Source organism: Stegostoma tigrinum, unplaced genomic scaffold (genome assembly GCF_030684315.1).
Source record: "Stegostoma tigrinum isolate sSteTig4 unplaced genomic scaffold, sSteTig4.hap1 scaffold_112, whole genome shotgun sequence".
Classification (NCBI taxonomy): Eukaryota; Metazoa; Chordata; class Chondrichthyes; order Orectolobiformes; family Stegostomatidae; genus Stegostoma; species Stegostoma tigrinum.
This window is the reverse complement of record NW_026728063.1, coordinates 250,257-272,937: the sequence shown is the minus strand read 5'-3', so window position 1 is coordinate 272,937 and position 22,681 is coordinate 250,257. Positions and strand designations below refer to the sequence as shown.

The 22,681-nt window shown below is 46.1% G+C and overlaps 1 protein-coding gene and 1 long non-coding RNA gene across 8 annotated transcripts in view; both read left to right on the top strand.

Moving 5' to 3' along the window:
* The window catches only part of LOC132207629 (uncharacterized), a 38,605-nt gene extending 27,509 nt beyond the window's left edge, over nt 1-11,096 (top strand). Inside the window, exon 3 of the long non-coding RNA XR_009443647.1 lies at nt 10,766-11,096. This is a non-coding gene — a long non-coding RNA (uncharacterized LOC132207629). The remainder of the gene's footprint in view (nt 1-10,765) is intronic.
* Nucleotides 11,097-16,134: 5,038 nt separating this feature from the next.
* LOC132207623 (complement C5-like) overlaps nt 16,135-22,681 on the top strand; it is a 256,535-nt gene continuing 249,988 nt past the window's right edge. For all 7 annotated transcript variants that reach the window (XR_009443642.1, XR_009443641.1, XR_009443640.1 and 4 more), the window contains exon 1: nt 16,135-16,751. The gene's annotated coding sequence lies outside the window, so the exon portion shown is untranslated. The remainder of the gene's footprint in view (nt 16,752-22,681) is intronic.

The following is a 22,681-nucleotide window of genomic DNA, read 5'->3' as shown; positions in this document are numbered from 1 at the left end:
GGTGCACTGACTTAGGGAAATGGGATACAGTGCCTGAGTGAAATGCGACGCACTGACTGAGTGAAATGGGATGCAGTGACTGAGTGGAATGGGATGCAGTGACTGAGTGAAATGGGATGCAGTGACTGAGTGAAATGGGATGCAGTGAATGAGTGAAATGAGATGCAGTGACTGAGTGAAATGCGCGCAGTGACTGATAGAAATCGGATACAGTGACTGATGGAACTGGGATGCAGTGACTGACGGAACTGGGATGCGGTGACTTTGTGAACTGGGATGTGGTGACTGTGTGAAGTGGGATGCGGTGACTATGTGAACTGGGATGCAGTGGCTGAGTGAAATGGGATGCAGTGGCTGAGTGAAATGGGATGCAGTGGGGAGTGAAATGTGATGCAGTGACTGAGGGAAATGAGATGCAGTGACTCAGGGAAAGGAAATGCAGTGTCTGTTTGAAATGGGATGCTGCGACTGAGGGTAATGGGATGCAGTGACTGAGGGTAATGGGATGCAGTGACTGATGGAAATGGATGCAGTGACTGAGATGAAATGGGATGCAGTGACTGAGTGAAATGCGATGCAGTGTCTTAAGGAAAGGAAATGCAGTGTCTGAGCGGTATAGGATGCTGCGACTGAGGGAAATGGGCTGGCGTGACCGACGGAAATGGGATGCAGTGTCTGAGCGAAATGGGATGCAGTGACTGAGTGAAATGGGATGCAGTGACAGAGGGAAATGGGATGCAGTGACTGAGGACAATGGGATGCAGTGACTGACGGCAATGGGATGCTGTGACTGATGGAAATTGGACGCAGTGACTGAGTGAAATGGGATGCAGTGACTGAGTGAAATATAATTGCTGTGACTGTGGAAAGGAGATGCAGTGACTGAGGAAATGGCATGCAGTGACTGAGGGAAATGGGATGCAGTGACTGAGGGAAATGGGATGCAGTGACAGTGGGAAATGGGATGCAGTGACAGTGGGAAATGGGATGCAGTGACTGATGGAAATGGGATGCAGTGACTGAGGGAAATGGGATGCAGTGACTGGGAAATGGGATGCAGTGACAGTGGGAAATGGGACGCAGTGACTGATGGAAATGGGATGCAGTGACTGAGTGAAATGGGACACAGTGACTGAGTGAAATGGAATTGCCGTGACTGTGGAAAGGAGATGCAGTGACTGAGGAAATGGGATGCAGTGACTGAGGGAAATGTGATGCAGTGACTGAGTGAAATGTGATTCAGTCACTGAGTGAAATGGGATGCAGTGACTGAGTGAAATGCGATGCAGTGACTGAGTGAAATGCGATGCAGTGACTGAGGGAAATGGGATGCAGTATTTGTAGGAAGGAGGATGCAATCACTGAGTGAAATGCGATGCAGAGACTGAGGGAAAGGAGATGCTCTGACTATGGGAAAAGGGATGCAGTGAGTGTGGGAAATGGAATGCATCGTCTGTGAGATACGGGAAACAGTGACTGATGGGAATGTGATGCAGTGACTGTGGTGAAGGAGATGCAGTGATTGAGTGAAATGGGATGCAGTGACTGAGTGAAATGTGATGCAGTGACTGCTTGAAATGGGATGCAGTGACTGAGGGAAATGTGATGCAGTGACTGAGTGAAATCGGATGCAGTGACTGACGGAAATGTGATTTCGTCACTGAGTGAAATTGGATGCAGTCGCTCAGTGAAACGGGATGCATCACTGAGTGAAATGGGATGCAGTGTCTGAGTACAATGGGATGCAGTGACTGGGTGAAATGGGATGCAGTGACTGAGTGAAATCGGATGCAGTGACTGAGGGAAATGGGATGCACTGACCGAGTGAAATCAGATGCAGTGACTGACGGAAATGGGATGCAGTGACTGAGGGAAATGCGGTGCATTATTTGTGGGAAGAAGGATGCAATCACTGAATGAAATGAGATGATGAGACTGAGGGCAAGGAGATGCTGTGACTATGGGAAATGGGATGCACTGAGTGTGGGAAATTGAATGCAGCGTCTGTGAGATACGGGAAACAGTGACTGATGGAAATGGGATGCAGTAACTGTGTTGAAGGAGATGCAGTGACTGAGTGAAATTGGATGCAGTGACTGCGTGAAATGCGATGCAGTGACTGAGTGAAATGTGATGCAGTCACTGAGTGAATTGGGATGCAGTCACTGAGTGAAATGGGATGCATCACTGAGTGAAATGGGATGCAGTGACTGATGGAAATTGGATGCAGTGACAGAGTGACATGAGGTGCAGTGACTGAGTGAAATGAGATGCAGTGTCTGATTGAAATGTGATGCAGTGACTGAGGGAAATGGGATGCAGTGACTGAGGTACTGGGAAGTAGTGACTGAGTGAAATGCGATGCAGTGACTGAGTGAAATGCGATGCAGTGACTGAGTGAAATGCGATGCACTGACTGAGTGAAATGAGATGCACTGACTGATGGAAATTGGATGCAGTGACAGAGCAACATGAGGTGCAGAGACTGAGTAAAATGAGAAGCATTGAATGCACTGTCTGTGAGATACGGGAAACAGTGACTGATGGAAATGGGATGCACTGACTATGGTGAAGGGGATGCAGCGACTGAGTGAAATGGGATGCAGTGACTGCGTGAAATGGGATGCAGTGACAGAGTGAAAGGGGATGCAGTGACTGATGGAAATGGCATGCAGTGTCTGACGGAAATGGGATGCAGTGTCTGTTTGAAATTGGATCCTGCGACTGAAGTTAATGGGATGCAGTGACTGAGGGTAATGGGATGCAGTGACTGAGTGAAATTTGATGTAGTGACTGAGGGAAATGGGATGCAGTGTCTGAGTGAAATGAGATGCAGTGACTGATGTAAATGGCATGCAGTGAATGAGGGAAATGGGATGCAGTGACTGACGGAAATGTGATGCAGTGTCTGTTTGAAATTGGATCCTGCGACTGAAGTTAATGGGATGCAGTGACTGAGGGTAATGGGATGCAGTGACTGAGTGAAATGGGATGCAGTGACTGAGGGCAATGGTATGCAGTGACTGAGGGAAATCGGATGCAGTGACTGGGAAATGGGATGCAGTGACAGTGGGAAATGGGATGCAGTGACTGAGTGAAATGGGACGCAGTGACTGATGGAAAGGAGATGCAGTGACTCTGTGAAATGGGATGCAGTGATTGAGTGAAACGGGATGCAGTGACTGAGTGAAATGGGATTGCCGTGACTGTGGAAAGGAGTTGCAGTGACTGAGGAAATGGGACGCAGTGACTGAGTGAAATGGGACGCAGTGACTGATGGAAAGGAGATGCAGTGACTCTGTGAAATGGGATGCAGTGACTGAGTGAAATGGGATTGCCGTGACTGTGGAAAGGGGATGCAGTGACTGAGGGAAATGAGATGCCGAGACTGAGTGAACTGGGATGCAGTGACTGATGGAAATGGTATGCAGTGACTGACGGAAATGGGATGCAGTGTCTGTTTGAAATGGGATCCTGCGACTGAAGTTAATGGGATACAGTGACTGAGGGTAATGGGATGCAGTGACTGAGTGAAATGGAATGCAGTGACTGAGTGAAATGGAATGCAGTGACTGAGTGAAATGGGATGCAGTGACTGAGGGTAATGGGATGCAGTTACTGAGTGAAATAGGATGCAGTGACTGATGGAAATGGGACGCAGTGACTGAGTGAAATGGGACGCAGTGACTGATGGAAAGGAGATGCAGTGACTCTGTGAAATGGGATGCAGTGACTGAGTGAAATGGGACGCAGTGACTGATGGAAAGGAGATGCAGTGACTCTGTGAAATGGGATGCAGTGACTGAGGAAATGGGACGCAGTGACTGATGGAAAGGGATGCCTTGACTGTGTGTAAAGTGAAGCATTGAGTGAAATGGGATGCAGTGGCTGTGTGAAATGGGATGCAGTGGCTGTGTGAAATGGGATGCACTGGCTGTGTGAAATGGGATGCACTGGCTGTGTGAAATGGGATGCAGTCACTGTGTGAAATGGGATGCAGTGGCTGTGTGAACTGGGATTCTGAGACTCAAGTGAATGGGATGCCGTGTCTGTGGGGAATGGGATGCAGTGACTGTGGTGAAGGAGATGCAGTGATTGTGTGAAATGGGATGCAGTGACTGCTTCAAATGGGATGCAGTGACTGAGTGAAATGGGATGCAGTGACTGAGGGACATGGGATGCAGTGACTGAGGGACATGGGATGCAGTGACTGAGGGACATGGGATGAAGTGACTGAGTGAAATGGGATGCAGTGATTGAGGGAAATTTGATGCAGTGACTTAGGGAAATTGGATGCAGTGACAGAGTGACATGAGCTGCAGTGTCTGATGGAAATGTGATGCAGTACCAGAGGGAAATGGGATGCGGTGACTGAGGTACAGGGAAGGAGTGACTGAGTTCATGGGGATGCAGTGCCCAAGCGGACTTGGGGTGCAGTGAGTGAGGGAAATGGGATACAGTGCCTGAGTGAAATGTGACGCGCTGACTGAGTGAAATCGGATGCAGTGACTGAGTGGAATGGGATGCAGTGACTGAGTGAAATGGGATGCTGTGACTGAGTGAAATGGGATGCTGTGACTGATGGAAATTGGATGCAGTGACAGAGTGACATGAGCTGCAGTCACTGAGTGAAATGAGAAGCATTGATTGCACTGTCTGTGAGATACGGGAAACAGTGACTGATGGAAATGGGATGCAGTGACTGTGGTGAAGGGGATGCAGCGACTGAGTGAAATGGGATGCAGTGACTGAGTGAAATGCGATGCAGTGAATGAGTGAAATGAGATGAACTGACTGATGGAAATTGGATGCAGTGACAGAGTGACATGAGCTGCAGTCACTGAGTGAAATGAGATGCATTGTTTCATGGAAATGGTCTGCAGTAACTGACGGAAATGAGATGCAGTGACTGAGGGAAATTGGATGCAGTGACTGAGGGAAATGGGATGCAGTGACCGAGTGAAATGAGATGCAGTGACTGAGCAAAATGGGATGCACTATTTTTGGGAAGTAGGATGCAATCACTGATTGAAATGAGATGCAGAGACTGTGGGAAAGGAGATGCTGTGTCTATGGGAAATGGGATACATTGAGTGTCGGAAATTGAATGCAGCGTCTGTGAGATACGGGAACCAGTGACTGATGGAAATGGGATGCTGTGACTGTGGTGAAGGAGATGCAGTGATGGAGTGAATTGGGATGCAGTGACTGAGTGAAATGTGATGCAGTGACTGCGTGAATTGCGATGCAGTGACTGCATGAACTGCGATGCAGTGACTGCGTGAAATGGGACACAGTGACTCAGTGAAATGTGATTCAGTCACTGAGTGAAATGTGATTCCATCACTGAGTGAAATATGATGCACTCACTGAGTGTACTGTGATTCAGTCACTGAGAAAACTGTGATGCAGTCACCGAGTGAAATGGGATGCAGTGGCTGAGTGAAATGGAATGCAGTGACTGACGGAAATGGGATGCAGTGACTGAGGGAAATGGGATGCAATCACTGAGTGAATTGCAATGCAAAGACTGAGGGAAAGGTGATGCTGTGACGATGGGAAATGGGATGCAGTGAGGGTGTGAAATTGAATGCAGCGTCTGTGAGATACGGGAAACAGTGACTGATGGAAATTGGACGCAGTGACTGTGGTGAAGGAGACGCAGTGATTGAGTGAAATGGGATGCAGTGACTGAGTAAAATACGATGCAGTGACTGAGTGAAATGTGATGCAGTGACTGCGTGAAATGGGATGCAGTGACTGTGGTGAAGGAGATGCAGTGACTGAGGGAAATGGGATGCAGTGACAGAGTGACATGAGCTGTAGTGTCTGATGGAAATGTGATGCAGTACCTGATGGAAATGGGATGCAGTGACTGAGGTACTGGGAAGGAGTGACTGAGTTCATGGGGATGCAGTGCCCAAGCGGACTTGGGGTCCAGTGAGTGAGGGAAATGGGATACAGTGCCTGAGTGAAATGAGATGCAGTGACTGAGGGAAATGGGATGCAGTGACTGAGTGAAATGAGATGCAGTGACAGAGAGAAATGGGATGCAGTGACTGTGGGACATGGGAAGCATTGACTGAGTGAAATGCGATGCAGAGACTGAGGGAAAGGAGATGCTGTGACTATGGGAAATGGGATGCAGTGAGTGTGGGAAATTGAATGCAGCGCCTGTGAGATACGGGAAACAGTGACTGATGGAAATGGAATGCAGTGACTATGGTGAAGGAGATGCAGTGACTGAGTGAAATGGGATGCAGTGACTATGGGAAATGGGATGCCTTGACTGACGGAAATGGGATGCAGTGATTGACGGAAATTGAATGCCGCCTCAGTGAGAAACGGGATACAGTGACTGAGTGAAATGGGATGCAGTGACTGATGGAATTGGGGTGCAGTGACCACATCAGTACTGGGTGATGATCCTGGCCAGGTATTAGATTTCAAAGTCGTTGATCACCTTGGTGATAGCGATCACAATTCTGTTATGTTTACTTCAGTGATGGAAAGGGATAGGTGTACACCACTGTGCAAGAGTTATAGCTGGCGGAAAGGCAATTACGAAGAGATTATGCAAGATTTAGGGAGCATAGGATGGGGAAGGAAACTGCAGTGGATGGGCACAATAGAAATGTGGAGCTTATTCAAGGAAAAGCTCCTGTGTGTCCTAGGTAAGTATGTACCTGTCAGGCAGGGAGGAAGCTGTAGGGTGCGGGAGCCGTGGTTTACGAAGGAAGTGGAATCTCTGGTCAAGAGGAAGAAGGCGGCTTCTGTTACTTTCAGATGTGAAGGCTCAGTTAGGGTGATTGAGGGTTACAAGGTAGCCAGGAAAGACCGAAAGAGAGAGCTCAGAAGATCCAGGAGGAGACATGAGAAGTTGTTGGCGGATAGGATCAGGGTAAACCCTCAGGCTTTCTCTCGGTATTTAAGGAATAAAAGAATGACAAAAGTAAGATGAGGCCCAATCAAGGATAGTAGTGGTAAGTTGTGTGTGGAGTCAGATGAGATAGGGGAAGCGCTAAATGAATATTTTTCAACAGTATTCACTCTAGAAAACCACAATGTTGTCGAGGAGAATACAGACATACAGGCTACTGGACTAAGTGGGATTGAGGTTCACAAGGAAGAGGTTTTTGAAATCCTACAGAGGGTGAAGATAGCTATGTCCCCTGGGCCGGATGGGATTTATCCTCGGATCCTCTGAGAATCCAGGGAGGAGATTGCCGAGCCTTTGGCATTGATCTTTAACTCATCATTGTCTACAGGAATAGTGCCAGATGACTGGAGGATAGCAATTGTGGTTCCCCTGTTCAAGAAGGGGAGTAGAGACAACCATGGTAATTATCGGCCAGTGAGCCTTACCTCAGTTGTCGGTAAAGTGTTGAAAAAGGTTATATGGGATAGGATTTACAATCATCTGGAAAAGAATAAATTGATTCGGGATAGTCAGCACGGTTTTGTGAAGGGAAGGTCGTGCTTCACAAACCTTATTGAGTTCTTTGAGAAGGTGACCAAACAGGTGGATGAGAGTAAACCGGTTGATGTGGAGTATATGGATTTCAGCAAGGCGTTCGATAAGGTTCCGCATAACAGACTATTGTACAAAATGCAGAGGAATGGAATTGTGGGAGATATAGCAGTTTGGATCGGAAATTAGCTTGCTGAAAGAAGACAGAGCGTGGTAGTTGATGGGAAACGTTCATCCTGGAGACCAGTTACTGGTGGTGTACCGCAGGGGTGGGTGTTGGGTCCACTGCTGTTTGTCATTTTTATAAATGACCTGGATGAGGGCGTAGAAGGATGGGTTAGTAAATTTGCAGACGACACTAAGATAGGTGGAGTTGTGGATAGTGACAAAGGATTTGTTGCAGAGGGACATAGATAAGCTGCAGAGCTGGTCTGAGAGGTGACAAATGGAGTTTAATGCAGACAAGTGTGAGGTGATGCACTTCGGTAGGAGTAACCAGAAGGCAAAGTACAGGGCTAATGGTAAGATGCTTCGTAGTATAGATGAGCAGAGAGATCTTGGTGTCCATGAACACAGATCCTTGAAAGTTGCCACCCAGGGTGACAGGGCTGTTAAGAAGGCATACAGTGTTTTAGCTTTGATTAATAGAGGGATCGAGTTCCAGAACCAAGAGGTTATGGTGATGCTGTACAAAACTCTGGTGCGGCCGCACTTGGAGTATTGCGTACAGTTCTGGTCACCGCATTATAAGAAGGATGTGGAAGCTTTGAAAAGGGTGCAGAGGAGATTTACTAGGATGTTGCCAGGGAAAGAGGGAAGGTCTGAGAATGAATGGCTGAGGGACTTGAGGCTGTTTTCATTCGAGAGAAGAAGGTTGAGAGGTGACTTAATTGAGACATATAAAATAATCAGAGGGTTAGATAGGGTGGATAGGGAGAGCCTTTTTCCTTGGATGGTGACGGCGAACACGAGGGGGTATAGCTTTAAATTGAGGGGTGAAAGATATAGGACAGATGTCAGAGGTAGTTTGTTTACTCAGAGAGTAGTAAGGGAATGGAACGCTTTGCCTGCAACGGTCGTAGATTTGCCAACTTTAGGTATATTTAAGTCGCCATTGGATAAGCATATGGGCGTACATGGAATAGTGCAGGTTAGATGGGCTTGAGATCGGCATGACAGGTCGGCACAAGATCGAGGGCCGAAGGGCCTGTACTGTGCTGTAATGTTCTATGTTCTATGGCTAGCTCTCCCTGTGCTCCGTGTGATTTAACTTCCCTCTTGGAGTACCGTGAGGAACCTTCTTGAACGCCTTACTGAAGCCCGTATGCGTCCATCTTTCTGCCTTAGTCAATGCTCTTGATTACTACTTTAAAAAACTCAATCAAATTACGTGAGTTATGATTTCCTGTGCACATGTGTCCTCGGATCCCATGGACTGTTTCCTGTTCTAACAGTCTTCAAATGGGGGATCTTGTCAAAAGCTTTGCTGATGCCCAAGTAGACTGTATCAAATGCATTGCCCTCATGCACACACCTAGTTAGCTCTTCAATCATAGATTCATAGAGTCATACAGCACAGAATGAGGACCTTCAGTCCCAATCATCTGTACTGATCAGGTGTCCCAAACTTAACCGGTCCCATTTGCCTGTGTTTGGTATCCGTCTAAACCTTTCCTAATTGTGTACCTGTCCAAATGTCTTTTAAATACAGCAATTTTATCTGCCTCGACCACATCTGTTGGCAGCTCCTTCCATTCACGAACCCCACCCCCCCCACCCCTTGTGGAAAGTTGGTTGAAAGTCAAAGCTGTGAATGTTAGAGATTCATCAACAAACCTCTTGCTGTCAACTGAAAGAAACCAGAGCTGATAAATCTCATTAGTAAACAAAATCATAGTTCTCCAGATTTAGTAAACATTATTTAGTAATTCCTCTTTTAATAGCTCTCACACAGTTGGCTGTCACTGAGGGGACTTCTCCTTGTACATTTCCTGCCATTAACCCAGTGCACTCTACAGGGACAGAAGACAGTAAAACTAAATAAAGAAACTCTAATTGAAAGAAAGAAGAATTATGGAAATGTCCTGCCCTCACCCCTTCTTTCCTCACAACCGCTCCCCACCCCTTTCACAAAGAACGATCAAACGAATGCTGTTGTAACATCTTACTTTGTTCCAATCCCAGTTTATTTGTTGCTGAAACAGACTTTCTTGCTATTGGTCCCTTTGCACTTAATTATTCCAATGCACCCTGCGCACCTCCCGCTTTCTATTCTCGATAAAATCAGGGTCTTCTGCTGTTTATGTTAACCGTTCATAGCACATCCTGTGCCCCTTGACCTGCATCAATTCCAAGTTCAGCAAATCCTCAATTTTAATATTAATTAATAAACTCTAGTTTCGGTTTCAAATCCCTCCACGGTCTTGAATCCCTCCCCTAATCTCTGTAATCCCCTCCAGTCTCCTAGTTTTCAGAGCTATCTACAGTCTTACACTAACTCATTCCTGAACATTTCCAGTTGTAGTTAGCTCACAGGTGGCATTGCTGTGAGCTGCCAAGGTACTAACACTGGAATTTCTTTCCTCAACCACTCTGTCCCTCAACCAGTTATTCCTCATTTCGTACACTGAGCATGAGTGACCTGCAGTGAGGTCTCAAGGAATTGGTGCCAGTTCACCAGAGGATGAAGTCACACTCCATTTCAGCTACAGGGGATTCAGATGAGAACTGCAATGGGGATGGGGTGGCCGACAGAAGAAGGATTGGTGCATTGGCAGGTTAGAAAGCCCGCCATTAATGTCACGGAGCAGGAAAGACTCTGGCTTCAATCTGGCGCAGTGTTTGGAACCCATCCACTCCAGCACTGAGTTGTGGCCAACCTGATGGGAACAGTTACAGATTGAGTCATGATTGGCATCTCTGCTCCAGAAAAAGCAGAAGCTGTTGTGGTACAGTCGTGGGTGGGCCCTTCTGGAGCTAGAGTTACTCAGGATAAACACAATAAAAATCATCAGCTTTCACCTGCAGTGCCACAGTCACAGGGATCGCACTCTGTGGGAGCATTAAGCAAGAAAAAGGCACCTATAATACTGGTATGAAGGAAATAAATGAGGGCAGTTGATATTTGCATGCATTGTGGCATAGATTGTTCAACATTATTGTTTTGAAATATCGATATTGTGATGGCATTTACTGTTGTTTGTAGACAAGTGGTGCAGTGGTAGTCAACAGTCAAGGAGAGGGAAGGTTCAGCCTTGTTAGTGGAATTTGATCTTACATTTACCTGTATTACAGTTGGTCGAGTGGATCACAGAAAGTCTGGCAACAAAAAAGCTGCAATGGTTACCTCCTCACTGCTTCCAACTCCTCCTCTTTCTCAGCTGGTGCCCGATCACTGGCAGCGACAGCGTACCCTCATGATGCCAAGGTTGGAGACTATCAAGAATCATGACGACACCGGCCCTTCTCTGTACTGCAGGACTGCCCCAGAGTGCTCCAGGCAGCAGAAACAACATTGAACTACTCCAGTGGTCTGCACCATTACATTTCCTGTGGTACTTTATGCAGCCCCTCTGAGTGTGTAATACACACTCCCATATGGACCAGGTCATCAAACAAAGGCTCTTGTCACCTCCTCATTACTTCAAGTTGTTCAAATGAGGATGGCAGGGCAGAATATTGAAGAATTATTACAAAGTCTTCTGTTCAGTATCCTGCTGCTCTCTGACAAGGAAAACTGAAATGTACTTGATTTTCATGTAATTTTGATTCCCATTACAGGTCCTTATGGGAACAGGAAAAATGACAAGCTGGAAAATTTTGCAAGTAATCTTTGGGCCAGCCTGGAATCTTCCCATCCTCTGGCCATGACCTTGTGACCCTGCTTGGAGGTTGTACTTACAGTTTCAGAAGTGATCAATTCCAGTGAGGATGTCTGTACTAAGGTGAAAGCTCACGCACAGTTCTTCACGACGGGAAAAATGGCTCCATTCAGACTCTGGAGATTCAGGTATCCCACTGAGAATCGTTGTCTCCTTCATCATTCACCTTATTCCAGTCACCTGTCCTGCTCTGTGTGATTTCTGTCCATTCTCTCAGTCATGCTTGTCTGAGGGGATAGCCACTACTGTCGCCCTGTTGTTGACTTGTGCAGTGTCCTCACAGTCAGGGAATGCTTCCCCATTCCTGAGAGATTTCAGCTGGCTTAAACAGCTCTGAAAACCACGAAACACTTTTACAAGAGTCAGCGGAAATCCACTTGCATCTAACCTGTAAGTAGTTGGTGATATCTCTATCCTCACTGCACTGGATTAAGAGAGGATTGTAACTGGAATACTGAGGTCAAAACATATACCATTAGCATCCAAGCAGCATTACGCATACTTCCATCAGAATGTGAATCAGATGACAGGGATTATACCTAGCACTTGGAGAACTGACAGAAACCCCAGGTTACCGTGTCAGGAAAGTTCCAGTGAATGAAGTGCCAACCGAGCACTTACCATTCGGGGGCAGTCTGTGGCTAAAACCCCACTCACTGAGAGATGCTGGCCAAACAGAGACTAGTGTCTCGCCATTGCAGGTGGTGCCACCAGGAAGGGTGGCTGATGCTGGTACTGCAATTAATCCAATGCTATTAGTGAGTCATGAACAAATTGGGGTCGTGGGAGAGGTTTTCTGGCCAGGGAATCAGGAGGTTGTAAGAAAAGGTAGTCAGGTGCTATCTGTTTGCCATCGCTCCTAATATGGCATGGCGGATCAATGGTTAGCACTGCTGCCTCACAGCTCCAGGGACCCAGGTTCAATTCCAACCTCAGGTGACTGTCTGTGTGGAGTTTGCACATTCTGTATATGTCTGCATGGGTTTCCTCTGGGTGCTCCAGTTTCCTCCCACAGTCCAAAGATGTGCAGGTTAGATGGCTTGGCCATGCTAAGTTGCCCAGAGTGTCCAGGTATGTGTGGGTTAGGTGGGTTATAGTGGAATGGGTGTGGGTGGAATGCTGCAAAGGTCAATGTTGGGTCAAAGGGTCTGATTGGACACTGTAGGGATTCTATAATTAAGAGTTTTACTTCTCAAACTTTCTGTGTGATATTTGTTCAGCCTCAGTTATTAATTGCCCACTCAGGGGAGTAAAGACCATTTACCAGCCTTCCCAATCGAGACTGCATCAGGGTAAAACTTGAAAGACAGTCAGGTCCGTACTTACACTCTCCAGCTCAAACCCCGCATAAAGAGAGGGGTGTTAAATTCTACCCGTCATGTACAAAATCCAGCACCTACGTGATTGCCTGCAAAAATGCCATCCATCACTGCCCACAACAGAAGAGTGAACCTGGCAGAAACGCAGAATTGCTACAACGCAGAAGGAAGACATTCAGCCCATCATACTTGCCAAGCTCTCTGAGCACTCTAATTTAAGGCCAATCTTCTACCTTTTTCCAAAAACCCTGCATGTATTTTTTTTTCTGTTTAAGTAACCATCCCTCTTGCGTGCCTTCGCCGAATCTGCCACCACCACATTTCCGGGCAGTGGATTCCAGGCCCAGATCACTCACTGGCTGAATAAAGTATTTTTTTCTCACTGCCCATTTGCTTCTTTTGTTAGCATCTTTGAAACTGTGCCCTCTGGTTCTAGATTCATTTTAGGAGTGGGAACATTTTATTCCTAGATAACAAGGTGTAGAACTGGATGAAGAGCTTTCTGAACTTTCGTCAGAAAAATGAAGAAGGGTCTAGGCCTGAAATGTCAGCCTTCCTGCTCCTCTGATGCAGCTGGGCCTGCTGCGTTCATCCAGCTCAGCACCTTGTTATCTCAGATTCCCCAGCATCTGCAGTTCCTACTATCTCTGAAGCATTTTATTCCTATCTGCTTTCTCCTGAGCACTCATGGTTTTGGAAAGTTTCTATCAAGTTTCCAAGGAAAGCAGTCCCAGTACCTTGAAAAAATCCTCATAACTGAGTTTCTCATCCCTGAGAATCATTCTCATAAATGGAGGCGTTGTGACAACATCACTGGACTAGTAATCCGGAGATTCAGGTAATCAGAATCAACTTTCACCATGACGCATGTTTGAATCCAATTTCAATTTAAAAACAACACCCAGGAATGAAAGTCTAATGGCGCCCATGAAATGGACCAACGACTGTGCTGTACATTTCTATGACTCTATGTCTCATAACAGGTCGCAGTACATTGGAGTTTTGTGTCATCTGCACAGTACAATGTTGTCCCCTGCACACCCAAGCCGAGATCATTTATGTCCGTATCAGGAAAGCAAGGGTCTCAATACCAGCCTCAGGGGAACTCCACAACAAACATCCTCTCAATCAGAAAAACACCCATCACACTGTCTTTCTTGTGATCAGAGATAATGGGAACTGCAGATGCTGGAGAATCCAGGAGAACAAAGTGTGTAGCTGGATGAACACAGCAGGCTGAGCAGCATCTCAGGAGCACAGCAGCTGACGTCAGCTTTGGTGCTCCTGAGATGCTGCTTGGCCTGCTGTGTTCATCCAGCTACACACTTTGTTATATTACACTCTCTTTCTTATCCCTCAGACAATTTTGGATCCCTTTCATTCTGAGATTTTCTTCAAAAATTGTACAAAATGCTTTTGGATAGCCCATGCACAGCACAACAGCATCTTTGTCCTTTTCAACCTTCTCTGTTACCTGCGACTATCTCAAGCATCCAAATGATGTGGGCAAGTGGATACTGACGTTATTGGATCTTAAGACACGGAAAATAACTCATTGATAATGTGGTATCCCAAATTAGAACCATCAGAGATTTACATGTCGGTGATAATTTACGCACATGAGAGGGGTGCAGACACTTAGAGCCATTCAGCCGCTAGCTGAAAACATTTCCGAGTTAATTGCCACCCTGCGCAGAGTGCACATACAAATCTTGATGACAAGCATGACCCCAAGTCAGACAGCATCATTAGCATTGCTTCCAGATTAAAAATAACCCAGGGAGAACAAGACACTGCCTTTCAGACAGGTGTGGAGATAATTCCCAAATAACTAGCTTGATCCCAGACCATAGATGGGATGTACAATTATGGATTGACCAGATAAGGAACCAGCCAGGGTGCTCAATGATAACTGGTTAACATGGCGGGGAAGGGAGTGAAAAAATAACGAGACGTGCTAATCGGAATTGAGCTGTATTTGTGTGTTAAGTATAATTGAAGGGGCGTAAGAAGTGGGAGAGGGCTGTGGTGGCGGGTGGAATGATTGATGGAAGCCGCATTTGCTTCTTGTCCAAGTTTAATTCACTTCCGGAGACGCCGGTATTATTTTCAAATTGGCGCTATTTGCAGCGTAAAATTGCAATCGCCAAATGTTATGCTGACTCCTGAGACAGCAGGTTGGCAACCCCCAGTGAAAAGGGACCAGGTACCAACGCTGCATCACCTTGCAGTTCTTAATCCAGGATGATAGAGAGTTTGGAACAGTCCCGGCCAAGTTGAAGTTACAGCATCCATTTCCATCAGTTAATATTGTGACGAGCATAATGTTTAAATGTGCAGTTTCACCTGTTCAATTCTTGTCTATCGACCAATAAATACAGATATTGCAATGGTGGGAAGGATTAGCGGGATGTTAGAAAGCAAAGCGGTGTTATTTTCGGAAAATGGTTACAAACCAGAGATTTTAAAAGGATTAGTTCCACCCCTTTCCCACCCCACCCCCAACACGCACTCTTTGGTAGGGGTTTCCTTTAAGAGCGCTTCCAGAAATAAACCTGCCTTGGCCCAGGATCTGTCCTATTTGGTATGAGAGGGATGTGATGATTTGGCTCCTGTACAATCTTCCTCCGCCATGCGGCAGGGTAGGAGCATTGAAAGCAGATCTCAGCTCTTGTGGAGAGAGAGAGGGAGAGCGTGAGGCAGCGGCTGCGAAACGCGATGGGAGTCAGGACGGACTGAAGAACCATGGCATCGCCGCTGTGTACTCAGTGCAGCCACCAGGCTCTCGGGGGAGGACAGCAAGGAGAATTTTGTGTTGTCCTTTTTATTTGCAATAATCCGGGGTGGGGAAGGGGAGAGAGAGCTGAGATAATGGGAACTGCAGATGCTGGAGAATTCCAAGATAATAAAATGTGAGGCTGGATGAACACAGCAGGCCAAGCAGCATCTCAGGAGCACACAAGCTGACGTTTCGGGCCTAGACCCTTCATCAGAGAGGGGGATGGGGAGAGGGAACTGGAATAAACAGGGAGAGAGGGGGAGGCGGACCGAAGATGGAGAGTAAAGAAGATAGGTGGGGAGGAGAGTATAGGTGGGGAGGTAGGGAGGGGATAGGTCAGTCCAGGGAAGACGGACAGGTCAAGGAGGTGGGATGAGGTTAGTAGGTCGATGGAGGTGCGGCTTGTCGGGGGGAGGAAGGGATGGGTGAGAGGAAGAACCGGTTACGGAGGCAGAGACAGGTTGGACTGGTTTTGGGATGCAGTGGGTGGGGGGGAAGAGCTGGGCTGGTTGTGAGGTGCAGTGGGGGGAGGGGACGAACTGGGCTGGTTTAGGGATGCTAAATCTCCCCTTCCCCCACCGCATCCCTAAACCAGCCCAGTTCGTCCCCTCCCCCCACTGCACCACACAACCAGCCCAGCTCTTCCCCTCCACCCACTGCATCCCAAAACCAGTCCAACCTGTCTCTGCCTCCCTAACCTGTTCTTCCTCTCAGCCATCCCTTCCTCCCACCCCAAGCCGCACCCCCATCTACCTACTAACCTCATCCCACCTCCTTGACCTGTCCGTCTTCCCTGGACTGACCTTTTCTCTCCTCTCCACCTTCGGTCCGCCTCCCCCTCTCTCCCTATTTATTCCAGTTCCCTCTCCCCGTCCCCCTCTCTGATGAAGGGTCTAGGCCCGAAACGTCAGCTTTTGTGCTCCTGAGATGCTGCTTGGCCTGCTGTGCTCATCCAGCCTCACATTTTATTATTTTAGGAGAGAGAGCTGTTTTGGTTTGTGATACAAGAGACGAGGCTGCCTATGCCTTTCACCCATCGGTAGCTCTCCTCCTGTCCCTGCCTCTATGCACACACTCTGCCAGGCATAGTCTTCCTCCCTCTGTGTGTGTGTGTGTCTCTCTCGCTTCAGCTCCTAAAACCTAAGATGCATCGGATATAAAAACACGCACATAAACACACACACACACACACACACATCAACAAGCCATGGAGAAAGATCAGGAATTACTGCAAGCTGTCAAAACCGAAGATGTAGCTGCAATGCAGAAGCTGTTGCAAAGGCCGAAACAAGGCAAAGCGAGTGAGTACCCTTTACACACCGTTCCATTGGCTGATGTGAATGTGCCTGCGTTTTTTGTGTGTGTGTGTGTTTTGCAAATGTCCTGTTATTGTGGAGTAGGAGGGGAGGGAGTTTGGTCTGTTGTTCAATATGGGCTCTCCTATCTTGACCGATGCTGTTCGTGACTCTTGATACAGTGCAATCGGTGGGAATGTAGCATTAGCCTGAATAGTGCGTTCTCTCTCTCCCTCAGACAGCTCCCCTGCATCCCTTAGCTTCACAAGCCGGCGCTTTCTGCTCCTAACAGCGCAGATTGGACGTTGAGGATAGATAAGGTCAATACTGGGAATCCTAGATTCCCTATCAACCGGGAAAGAGATTGCAGATGGTTTGTAGCGAATCCACGGTTGAGATACAACGCACAGAATCAGTTCGTATAAGGGGAAAGGTGGTTCTGGAGGTTTGCACTGTTCTGTTTCGGCAAAAAAAGTGCCCGACCAGAGAATATCAGGCCAGTGACTAAGATGGTTAAACAGCTAATTCTAGTGGAAAGCTGTCAAGAAGGTAATAGCTCAGAGTCTCGCTTCTGAGGAAGTGCAAACTGGAGATCTTGTTTGACCCACTCTGTGCAGGTTGTTGTTGCTGTGTTGCAAAGAGAGCCTAGAGACGTGAGGGGGGACTTGGATGTGACAAATGCAGTGACTCCACACCCGGGCAGTGGTTTGGCAACATGATTCGGACCCCGTTAGCTTGCAGCCCTCTGACGCTGTTCCCTTCCTGCCGGATGCTCACTGGCTCGCACGCCCCAAACAACCGGGGCTATTTTAAATTTAACCCCTTGATTGACGGGCTGACAAGTGCCTGTTGATGACAAAGCAATAGATGCTGCAGATCTGGTAATTAGAAGCAGTTTTGCTGGGAGACGCTTTAAATGATAGATTTCAATTCTAAAATTAACCAGGATTAAACGGGGGAGACCTCGAGCTGGCTGATCTATGATGTAGTAATAACAGTATTTTCGGAAAGATTGTCTGAGACGCAGGAGTGATGTCTCTCCCAGCTATCCTGGCTGCAAGGAGAAGGAAAAGGCAACCCTTTCCGAACAAGGCACAGTGAGGATTTCTGAAACATTTATGTATCGCTTAACTGGAAACTTGATAATGTACGCCACAATGTGGGAGGGGGAATCTTATTCAGTTCTATATTTGCCTAAAGCTTCACTCCAGATATTTTGTTAAAAATAAAAGAATAATGGGATTTGAAGGGTACACTGTGAGTAAATCGTGGGAAAATGTTAATTTATTTTGATGTGACTTGCTCCTACATGAGTAAAACATATTGTGATTAAGGATGATGGAATAAACTAAAAGCATTATTTGCCAGGATGAGATTCTGTCATAGTCTGGAGATGCGCTGCTCTGCTATCCAGTTATGAAGAGCTGCTGTAGTTGTGTTCTACAAGACTCCAATTGTTGGATGCAGTGGAAGTCTTTCTGGAGAAGACACCATGTCCCTTTAAAAATAGTTTCTTACTGATTGATCATGTCACACACAGTACTTTGATTTGTAATTTTCTGGCTTATTCTCTGGTGTTGAGAACCTTTGTGGGTTGACTCTCCCTTTGACCTCATGATCCCTGTTGAGTTTAGATTTTGAATGCGTGGCCTGTGCATTTGTTGGATTTCTCTCTATTGGTTCTCTAAGTTCACTGACTGAATGCAACACTGTATCAATGTTTACCAATAATGATCATATCTGTGATGATGATGCTATTTTCCTTGGGACAGATAATGAAAATCTCCATGCTTCACAAAGTCTGTCTTCGTGTCTATTGGTGCTCCATAATTGGTGACCATGCCTTCAGCTGACAATGCCTTAAGCTCTGGAATTTCTTCCATAAACCTCACCACTCCTTTACCACCCCCCCCCCCCCCGACCATGTTCTCCTTTACATTATTGGTTATAAAATACCAGAGCGGTTACCTGTGTTGATATCGCCAGTGTCACGTTTGATTAGATCATTCCTCCTATGAAATATTGTGAGACATTTTACCAATGCAAGATGCATACATGCTGTTGTTTTTAGACAATAAGTCGAGGTGGGAGGGTGCGGTATCATTGGGATTTAAATGGCTGGAGAGGCCTAATGCCAAATACCCAGCAGGTAGCTGTGTTGGGGCTGGGTTTGAGGGTGGGGTGGCAGATGGTGACTGTCTCTTCTAAATTAGCCCATGCTCCCATTAGAGGATCATATGTAATGCCTTGCTTATCACCAGTCTTCAAAATTCTGACAACACCCCAACTCCCCAACATATCCTCACTAGGGCCTACCAATTCTTCTCACTTGGTGAGCTGAATCTGGAACAATTGTCTAAGTCCCAAGTGCAATACCAGTAATGATCACGTCTTCTGGTGGTGCTGCTGGTACAGTGCTGGAATGCTGCCAATCTCTTACTGGCCTGAATCTCTCTGAGGCAGGACATCTTCATGTATAAGCGGAGCAATCAACCCATCAGATGGTTGCAGAGCTTGGCAGACTTCCCCATCTCTGTGCTTTTAGTCAAAGAGGTGGGGAACCCAGAGTCTTGTGTCATTCAGCCCTGAGGCAGTTGACCCTTACTTGCCTTCTGAAGTAGTATAGCAAATAGTTCATAAAAATGGGCAATAAAATGGTGACTTTGCCAGCATAATCCACATAATTAGAACTTTTCTTTATTAAATTGGGAACTCTGTGTGGTGTGTGCAATGCTAATGGAAGTACAGATCCTGGCTAAGCCCAGTGTTCTGTCTCCACCTCCCATGATAATACAAGGTACTGACTGATTGGTTTCTTGGCTGAGACTGTGGTCACTTAGTTGGCAGCCAAAAACACGAAGCAGTGTTTTTAGGAGAGGATGAGACAAAATATTTAGAGTGTCGAGAGGGTCCATAAAGTTTTGCAACTGAAGACATAAAAGCTGCTAGAGTTTAAAAATAACTTGGATCTGTATTTGAACTAACATTAATGTAGAGGGCCAAGAGCTGGAAAACAGGATTCAACTTGATAGTTTTAATTTGGCTGGCAAAGATGCGCTGGGCCAAATGCTCTCCTTCCATTGCTGCAAATTTCCACGATACTCCAAAATCATGTCAAAGATTTCTGAAGAAGGGTCTTGGCTTGAAACATCAGCCTTCCTGCTCCTCTGATGTTGCTTGGCCTGCTGTGTACATCCAGCTGTACACCTTGTTATCGCTATTGTAGAGCATCTATGTGTCCCACTGTTATTTTACTATCGTGCCAGATGTGTAGTACATGATTTCTCTGCAAGTTGGTATGACAAATTAAAATGATGAGACATTTTTATTCTCTTAATGATAAAACTCAAAATTCCAACTGCACCTATGTCAACTCCTGTGCTGTAACATGTCTTTACAGATTGAAAGGTGCATTTTATTTCAGTTGGGATGATTCTTGGATTTCTGCCAGACTTCAGCAGTTTGAGGTTTGCTGTGTGTGTGTGTGTACCTTGTGATATTTGATATAATCATTTGATATAATCAGTGGCGTTACTTTGGAGAGGTTTTGGTCTCCCCTTTGAATATTGAAGTAGAATGTAAAGCTCTTCCAGAAGTTTCGCTAATGACATAGAGCATCAGTCTGATGAAAACCTACCTCTTCCCCTTGCTACTATCTACTTGTTATTGCAGTATCAGTTTCTGAGACATGCCTTAGAATCCATTAAAGACGTGAATAAAGGCAAACAGTTGCCACTCACTCTAACCAACGTTTTTGTATAAAGATTTTACCCTCTACATGGACATGAGTCTTAATCCCATGTGCCCACTCTGTTCCAGTGAATGCTTTATTCATCCTTACTTTGACCACTTGCTTAACCTATTCCTAAATATTGACTTGGCTGCCTGTTCAGTCATTAATTCTGGTTGCACATTTTGAACTCTGTGTTTGATGCAGCAGTTGGAAACAAGGGCTTGTGCTGCTTTAGTTATACCATCAATAGAGACTTTAAATAGTCATTAAAGAAAGGAAGAACTGGCACTGAATAAATTACCTGGGGTTTTTTTGTATTCATTCTTAGAATGGAGCTGCTGCTGGCTGGCCAGTATTTATTGCCCACTCATAGCTGCCCTTGACAAGGTGTTGGTGAGCTGCCTTCTTGAACCATGGCTTGGAGGGCAACTTGCAGGTGGTGGTATTCCCATAAATTTGCTGCCCTTATCCTTCTAGATGGTAGTATTTATGAAAGTGTTGGTTTCTAAAGAGCCTTGGTGAATTTATGCAGGGGATTTTGTAGATGATGTGCACAGCTGCTACTTCCCATCACTGGTGGAGGGAATGAATTTTTCTCGCTATTGCTTTGTTAACTGTAGCAGCTTGCTGTGCCTAAATTGACTGCTGCATTTCCTGACATTGCAATAGTGACTACACTTCCAAAATATGAATACTGCTGAGAAAAGGCATATTTTGCTCCAGTTTTTCAACTTGCACTTAACAGGACAATTCACATCAAATACAATGTAAAAGGATCAACTATTATAGTAAATAAGAAGTGAGTCCTGGTGTTTTCCCTGTGGAAACACCTCAGAGTCCACTGTAATTGCTTTATTCATCTTTACTTCAACCATTTGCTGTACCTGTTCCTAAATATTGATGTGGTTCCACTTCCAAATGAATCAGCACTCTCTTTGTGTACAGCTTTTCCCTTCACTTCTTGCAAATTGCCCCAATAAGTGCAAGATGAAAAGGATAAACAAAATGTATTTTTTTCAAGTTCTGTATTACCAACTGATGACTGCCAAAATACTTCATTGGCTGTAAAGTGCTTTGGAATGTCCTGAGGCCATGAAAGGGAAGAAAGAGAAGGCTTTCTTTCTTAACATTGTGCATTTCACAGCTTTAGGATATCCCAAACAACTTCTGGCCAAGAGAATAGTTGAGAATTGGAGTCACTGTCGTAATGTGGAAACACGGCAGTCCATTTGTGCACAGTGAGATCTCACAAACGGCAACATCACAGTGACCAGAAAACCCCTTCAGTAATATCAGTTCAGAGCTTAGTATTGACCAAAACACCAGGATAACTCTGCTTGACAACAGAGGCATTACATTACCTGAGAGGGAATACGAGTATTTAACAACTAGACACCTGAAGCCACAATTTCAATGGGTAGAGTGTTGGTTCGAATGGTATCATCCAAAGGTCAGCACCTCCAACAATGGACCACTGGGTATGTTAGCCTAGATTTTCTTCTCAGGTCTATAGATCCTGACTTGAACAATGACATTCTGTCTTAACGGTTGGAGTGAAACCCACTGAGCTGCAGCTAATATAGAACATAGAACATAGAACATAGAACAGTACAGCACAGAACAGGCCCTTCAGCCCACAATGTTGTGCCGACCATTGATCCTCATGTATGCACCCTCAAATTTCTGTGACCATATACATGTCCAGCAGTCTCTTAAATGACCCCAATGACCTTGCTTCCACAACTGCTGCTGGCAACGCATTCCATGCTCTCACAACTCTCTGCGTAAAGAACCTGCCTCTGACATCCCCTCTATACTTTCCACCAACCAGCTTAAAACTATGACCCCTCGTGCTAGCCATTTCTGCCCTGGGAAATAGCCTCTGGCTATCAACTCTATCTATGCCTCTCATTATCTTGTATACCTCAATTAGATCCCCTCTCCTCCTCCTTTTCTCCAATGAAAAGAGACCGAGCTCAGTCAACCTCTCTTCATAAGATAAGCCCTCCAGTCCAGGCAGCATCCTGGTAAACCTCCTCTGAACCCTCTCCAAAGCGTCCACATCTTTCCTATAATAGGGCGCCCAGAACTGGACGCAGTATTCCAAGTGCGGTCTAACCAAAGTTTTATAGAGCTGCAACAAGATCTCACGACTCTTAAACTCAATCCCCCTGTTAATGAAAGCCAAAACACCATATGCTTT